At 39.0% G+C, this 6490-nt stretch overlaps 1 long non-coding RNA gene across 2 annotated transcripts in view; it reads left to right on the forward strand.

The window, feature by feature from the left end:
- The window catches only part of LOC108445577, a 115539-nt gene that overhangs the window by 19673 nt on the left and 89376 nt on the right, over positions 1–6490 (forward strand). For both annotated transcript variants that reach the window (XR_001860479.1, XR_001860478.1), the window contains exon 2: positions 6086–6182. This is a non-coding gene — a long non-coding RNA (uncharacterized LOC108445577). The remainder of the gene's footprint in view (positions 1–6085; positions 6183–6490) is intronic.

The raw sequence follows: 6490 nt of genomic DNA on the forward strand, positions 1-6490 counted from the left end.
CTTTCCCTATCGTCCTGATTGTGATCTTGAATCTGCATGTTCTTTCCATCCAAACTGAAGTAATCTATTTAAAGAGCCAACAGCGGCCACCACACACGACTCTGGCTTGACCATAACAGCACAGGCTTTCCAGCAGCAGTGAGCTCAGTAATCCATAGCTAATGAACCAATCTCCAAAATGTCCGTTGTGCAAGGGGCTTCTTTAAAAGCTCAGATTTTCTATAGCTCAGTGTTGCCAATGGAAATCTAGATTTTGCAAATGTTGGACTTTATCCAGCCTAGGTAAAATTCAAATTCAGTGCTTTTTGCAGGGAAAATGAATGCCTTTAAGATTCAGTATAAATTCAGAAGGCACTGGCTAGTCATTGTCACACCCACCATGGACAAGGCTTACATCCCTTCCCAAAGCAATTTCATGAATGCCTGAATTCTCTTCACCGACCTGAGTTCTGGATTTTCCCCCCAAAATGCTGTGTTGCATGCTAATGTAAGAAGTGTGCTCGTTTTACAGTTCTTTCAGATCTGTGGGAGTTTTGGTGTGGGTGATCTTCCTCAGATCAGCTTTGGTGACACCAGGCTGCAACACTGACCACTTCCACCTTATGAGTGTTCCCATCAGGCTGTTCCTGCCTCTGTCCAACATGTGAGCCACTCCTGTGTTTCCCAATTAGGACTAGAACTTGTCTATTCAATCTTGATGGCATCTTTCTTTAAATTTAACAACTTTTAATTTAATAACTTTAAATTATCTCCTGAAAGAAGCTACTCCTACAACAAAACAATGGCAAAGTGATTTTAGAGTAATTTTCAGATTGTGGTTTGTAACTGCATTGTACCTCAGAAATAACTTGTCCCACTGGGCATGGCTTTCCCTGCTATCCCCATCTCTCATATAGCAAATTATGGATTATTATACAAAAGTTGTATCTCTGTCTTATTTATTGAAGTGTTGGTTCACTAAACAAAGGATCTCAACAATGATTATATATTTCAGTAAAAGGTTTTCAACAAGCTCTATTTCTGAAGCTAAAGTACTTCAATTCCCAATGACCAAATTAATTAAAATATAAATTAGCCTAAAGAAACATATGAATCATAATGGTATATTTGCATATCATCTATTTGGTGTGCGGAGAACAGTTTCTTCATGTAGACTAACAGCTACTGCAATCTTCACAACTGCAGAGTTGAATAAATGACTGTTTGGTGAACGAGAAAGCAAAGAGGACAAGGATGAAAATTATTTCTGCTGAATGGGAAAGAATACTGCAGAATTCTGCAATTGAAATAAAAACCTGTGTTAAACCAGTTTCCTTCACTAAGACATGTCTTAGCTAATCAATTAGCATTGACTGTCTCAGTATTCTAATAATAGGAAAGGATTTAAGGAAATGTCATGTTTCGTTTGTATTTTCAGCACTGTAGATAATTACTGATTATTGCACAAGAGTGAATATCATCTAAGAAATAAAGGTGAAGAGGATGGAACAAGAATGTCTTATCTCAGGGGAGTTAAATGATCCACCTGCGGTAGGACCTTTGCATCCTCAAAAGGCAGCAACAGAAATTTCTCATAAAGTTTGACCTGTTGTTCTGTAAGTAATATATCCAAGACTCCAATACAGAGTATCTTGTCAATTCCTTTTAATAAATGAAGCTGAACTGATACAGCAGCTTGGGTAGTTTCTCTGATCTGTACCAGTTCTCCCCTCTGTGCCGCCTTCTGTATTTCTGTGAATTGTTGGTACACTTGGCCAGTGAGTTTTCTGTGACTTCAAAGCTAAGCTTTTTACTTTGCCTTGTATAAAACATGCCCAGAAGCTGGATTCTGAAGAAAATAAGCAGAAAGAAAAATATTGATTTTAGATGTTAGGATAATCTAAGAAAAATGGTTCAAAAATAAAAGGGGAGGGAGAACCCTTTTTTCTTTTTTTTTTTTCAGATTTGTCATTTCTTGCAAATACTTCCCAGTAAATTCTTTTGTAGTGAAGCAATCAACTCCATGTAAATGCAAACAATAACTGCAAATATTGCATTTGTGACATCCAGAAGGTGCCATGACATTCTTCTTAAGAGATGTTGTTCTACATCCCTTCTTCAACTTTCCAGGGGAAAGGAGGAAGAAAGGATTGGTTACTCTTCCAGAATGATGGGCAATATGTTCATTGTTGGATTTTCTGAAAAGGCTTATGTTTGATATCATAGAGCACAAACTTGATTAGCTCTAATGTAATTTGTTAGCTGTTGTGATGCAACTCAGTGTATGTCATTGTGCATCACTCTAATGAAGAAATATTAGGGGGACAGTCAAAAGAGCCAAATAGTCACAGATTTATGCCCTTTCTAGAAGTGACTAGGACATTTTGAATCCTATAGGACAATAGACCTTTATACTTCTAAATCGCCTAGGATATCTTTGAAAATATGACCTTTAATATAGTCCCATCTTTCTAAACAGCTTCAGAGGTCATCCCAGCATTTCCAGATAAATTTGGAGACAAATAAAATGAGAAACTGCTGAATTCTCTTCAAACTGAGAAAGAATAAATCACAAGATGTGAAAAAAAAGTTCCATGAGTAAAGCTTTTCAGCCAATGCAATTTTATTGTATTATCATATCCCACAAATTCTTCAGTCATATGAGAACACGAGAAGTGTAAGTAACCTAAGTGTGACTATTGCTACTCTTCAGGAAAATGGTTCAATAACTCATTGACCTCCCATTGCTTAAGTTTACTGTCTAAATTATATTCCTTCTTTTTCTTGATACTGTTAAATTTTTCATAAGTGGAAGAATTTTTAATATTCAACTTGGTAGCATTTGAAGTAAGCCCGAAATAGACAATTTTATGAGAGTTTCATAAACTTCATTTAAACAGAATCCAAGGAAATGGGGAAGAAAGTATTGCAGATGAGTAACTTTTAAGGAATTGGGAGGAAGAGACACCATTATGTAAAGGAATGTTTAGTATCAAATCATATAAATAGCTTTAGCTGACAGCAGAACAATAACTTCAAAAGTTAACAAATCATTCTCAAATTTTGATAGAAAAGGAAGCTAGAAAAAGAAAGCTAGATTTATTCCATTCTGAAGATAAGAAAGGCTGGTTTAATTGTGATTTTTAAGGATTTTTCAGACATGCTCAACTTTTGATTTCAGTGTTTTTAATCCTGATTTGCACTAATAAAAACTAGGTGCAAATGAGTGCTGATGAGTCTGTATTGAAGTTAATCGAATAGTTGAAAATGTCTATGAATATTCATTTAAATTCAGAAATTAACTCCAAATTGATCATGCCTATGACTTTGTGAATTTGCTCTCTACGAGCATACATGCACTTGAAATTAACTTTCATGAATATTTGCAAAAGCAAATTTTCAATTAGATATTTCATATACTTGCAGAAAGTAATTTTTTAGTGATATATTTAATTGTGAGATTTGGATTTTATATCATGCTGCCTGATATTTGTGATCTGTTCTGTGGGACTGCATATTTGAAGGCCTCCAGGAAGGTTTTAGCTGGATGGAACACTGGAAAACCTTTGCCTTGTGAATTGCAGGATTCATCAAGAAGCAGAAACAAATAAGAATATACAAGAAAATAAGAAACTGTGCAGGTTTCAAATTTCCATTTGAGGAATTTTTTAAAATATATTGAATGTTTTACTTCAGCATGAAGTGAATCTTAAAGCCCAATTTCTCCTCATTTGTGCCATCAGGACATGACCACAGGCAAGTTCAGTGACTATGTCGAAGAAGAATAATTTTAGGAAAGTGGTTATTTGGATTTTTAACCATTGAAGACAAGAATCGTGATAGATTGCAATGGCTGATAGTTTGGGGTAGCTTAGAAAAAGTGGTATACATGCAATGACTGTCATTGGAGCTCCAAAATGGGATGTGTGGTTTCAATTAGAAGCTGACTTCACATAAGAAGTTCTAGATCTAATAAGATGCTTGTATAAAACTGTTCTCATGGTGTATCCAGTTTAAACATAATCTAGAGCCTGCTGTGACTTGCAGGAAGAACTGAAGCTGAAAACAATATTCTTGCTAAGGAACACAATAGAAATGACATTTTGGCAAGTCTTCCATACCAGGAAAAGAAACCAACATCAGCAGGTGAGTTGGGAGGACAGGGTGTAGGCCTGATTGGCACAGGTACTTTTGTGTTCCTAGAAACAAGGAGAAGCAGGAAGGATGCTTGACCCCTCAATAGATGTAGTAGGATCAGTTCTGGCTAGAGCTGCGATGCGTGGGGAGGCTCAGAGGAGAAGCCACTGCCAGCTTGTGGAGGTGAACACAGGAGCCCATGGGCCAGCCCAGGCAGGTGAGCTCACCCACCTGGAACAAGGAAAAGGGGCTGCTCAGGGGGAGCAGCCTGAGCGAGGTTTGCACCTGGACTTGGCAGCCCCTGTGCTGCTGATCTTGCAGGGGAGGAGAGGTCCTTATTGATAACTGCAGTCTAGGAATGCACTTTTTAATTTTAGTTTAGTTTTTATTTTGGGAGTTCATCCATTGTTGTGCACAGGAGTGGAACCACTTCTTTTGCTGGGCTAAATGTGTCCTGATTTCATGTTTTACCTTGGCAACTGAAAGGCATATTCCCTATGGCTAATTCAGGGTAGTTTCTTACTGGTGGAGCAAGGAAATATCTCCACACAGGTATTCCCTCGGAGCAGGGGAGTGGTTTCCCACCTAGTTACTAGAGCCAGCTTGAGGGCAGGTAACAGGAAGTGCGGGGTCAGTCTCCCTCAGCAGGCACAGCCAGTGCCTCTAACAAGCAGCAGGGCAGGGGGAGATTGTTTATGATGCATAAGGTACCATAAGAGGTTAATGCAACTCAAAAGAAATTGAATCAGGTTCTGAAACTGAGACAACAAAATTTTTCAGCTTGACCAGTCTTGGCTTGCAAAGGTATTGAGTATCTTGAATCCCATGTTCAAATATTTTGCAAGCTGAAATGCTTTTTTATTGAAAGAAATTTGTGAGTAATTTAAAGCCAGGGATTATTTGGGGTGTTTTCTGAGTGATTTTTAGATAATTTAAAAACAAGAAACAAAGGATGAATAAATTATTTTGTTCCATATTGCTTCTTCATCTCTAATTTGAATAGTGAGAGAATCTGGCCCCAGTGCCTGGAAGTCATACTCAAGGATTGGATTTCCTGTGTAAAAGCTATGCAGTGTGATAACACAGTTGTACTGCATATTCAGTTTTGATATGTAACCTTTTAAATAAATTGGAATACTCTTTGTGCCTATACTGGCACACACGGAGAGATCATAAACAATAATTTTGTAAAGGTCACTTCCTCAATAAGCGCTTGAGCTCATGGCAAGAGCAGCATAGGGCTATTAAAGGACCTTTATGCTTCTATTTTTTGGTGTCTGTTAATATTTTTGCAGCTTTGAAGCTCTGTGTAATATAAAGGCTGTGTAGTGTCCCATGCCATGGGTCTGTCTGTGCAGCCCTGTGCTGTGAGACCCTGGGCTGCCTCCCTGTGCATTATAATAGGAAGTGCCTGCTGGCCATAGGATCTGGGGTTACTTGGCAGCATGGAGCAGCCTGCCCAAGGCTGGCAGCATCCTTCCTACTGTGAATGAGGGGCAGCACAGCAAGATCCAAATGGTGGAGGCTTTTGTGTCAGTAGCATCTCAAGGCAACCAGGTATCAGGAACCTGGGCAATACATGAGTGCCAGTAGTGGCAGAGGGATCTGTGCAAGGTGAGAGGTACCAGGTGCTTGCCAAGCTCAGTTCAGCTGCATAGCACATTCCTCAGATTTTCCTTGCTCCTGCCTTTCTAAGGTGCTAATGAAGTTGTTGGTTAAATAATTTTTTTTTTTGGTCCAGTGGAGAGCTTGTTCTCTTGGTCTTGCTTGTCTCCAGCAAAATAACTTTGTCTCAGAGGGAATGCTTGGAAGTTCATAGTGCATCCAACAAACATTAAAACCATGTATATCTGCTGGTCTTCAGAAAAAAAAGCACATTTTGTTACAAATTCCCTTTATGTTATACCTGTTGGACTGTTCTTTCTTGTGATTGAAAAGATGGCCTAAGTCAATATCCTTTTATTTTCAGATCTCTATTATTTTGAAGAAATCCACATCTGTCTTGCTGACAGTGTAGGGGGAAGTTATTCACCACTGTATTGGCATCAGAGGATACCCTCAGCAGGGTAAGTGGAGTCTATCTGGTGTCATTAAAATAGTCCCTAGTCTAGGTGTGTGTGGTGTTTGCAGGGGGGCAGTTGAGCAGGAGGCTGAGACGGTGTGTTTTAACTCTGAGAAGATGTTTTCTCTCCACTGCAGCTTGCTGGTGTAAAGCCACCATGGCTCACAGAAGGAACGGGATGTTTGTAGGATATTGCCCATACACAGAGGTGTTGCAACTAGAAAACACCACAGTGTGCCTGGAGAAAGGATGCTTGATAGTGCAGGCATTGCCTCTCTAGTGGGTAGAGGGTGGTGCTGCCTGCCACAGGAG

The sequence above is a fragment of the Corvus brachyrhynchos genome, unplaced genomic scaffold, assembly GCF_000691975.1.
Source record: "Corvus brachyrhynchos isolate BGI_N302 unplaced genomic scaffold, ASM69197v1 scaffold101, whole genome shotgun sequence".
In the NCBI taxonomy this organism is placed as follows: domain Eukaryota; kingdom Metazoa; phylum Chordata; class Aves; order Passeriformes; family Corvidae; genus Corvus; species Corvus brachyrhynchos.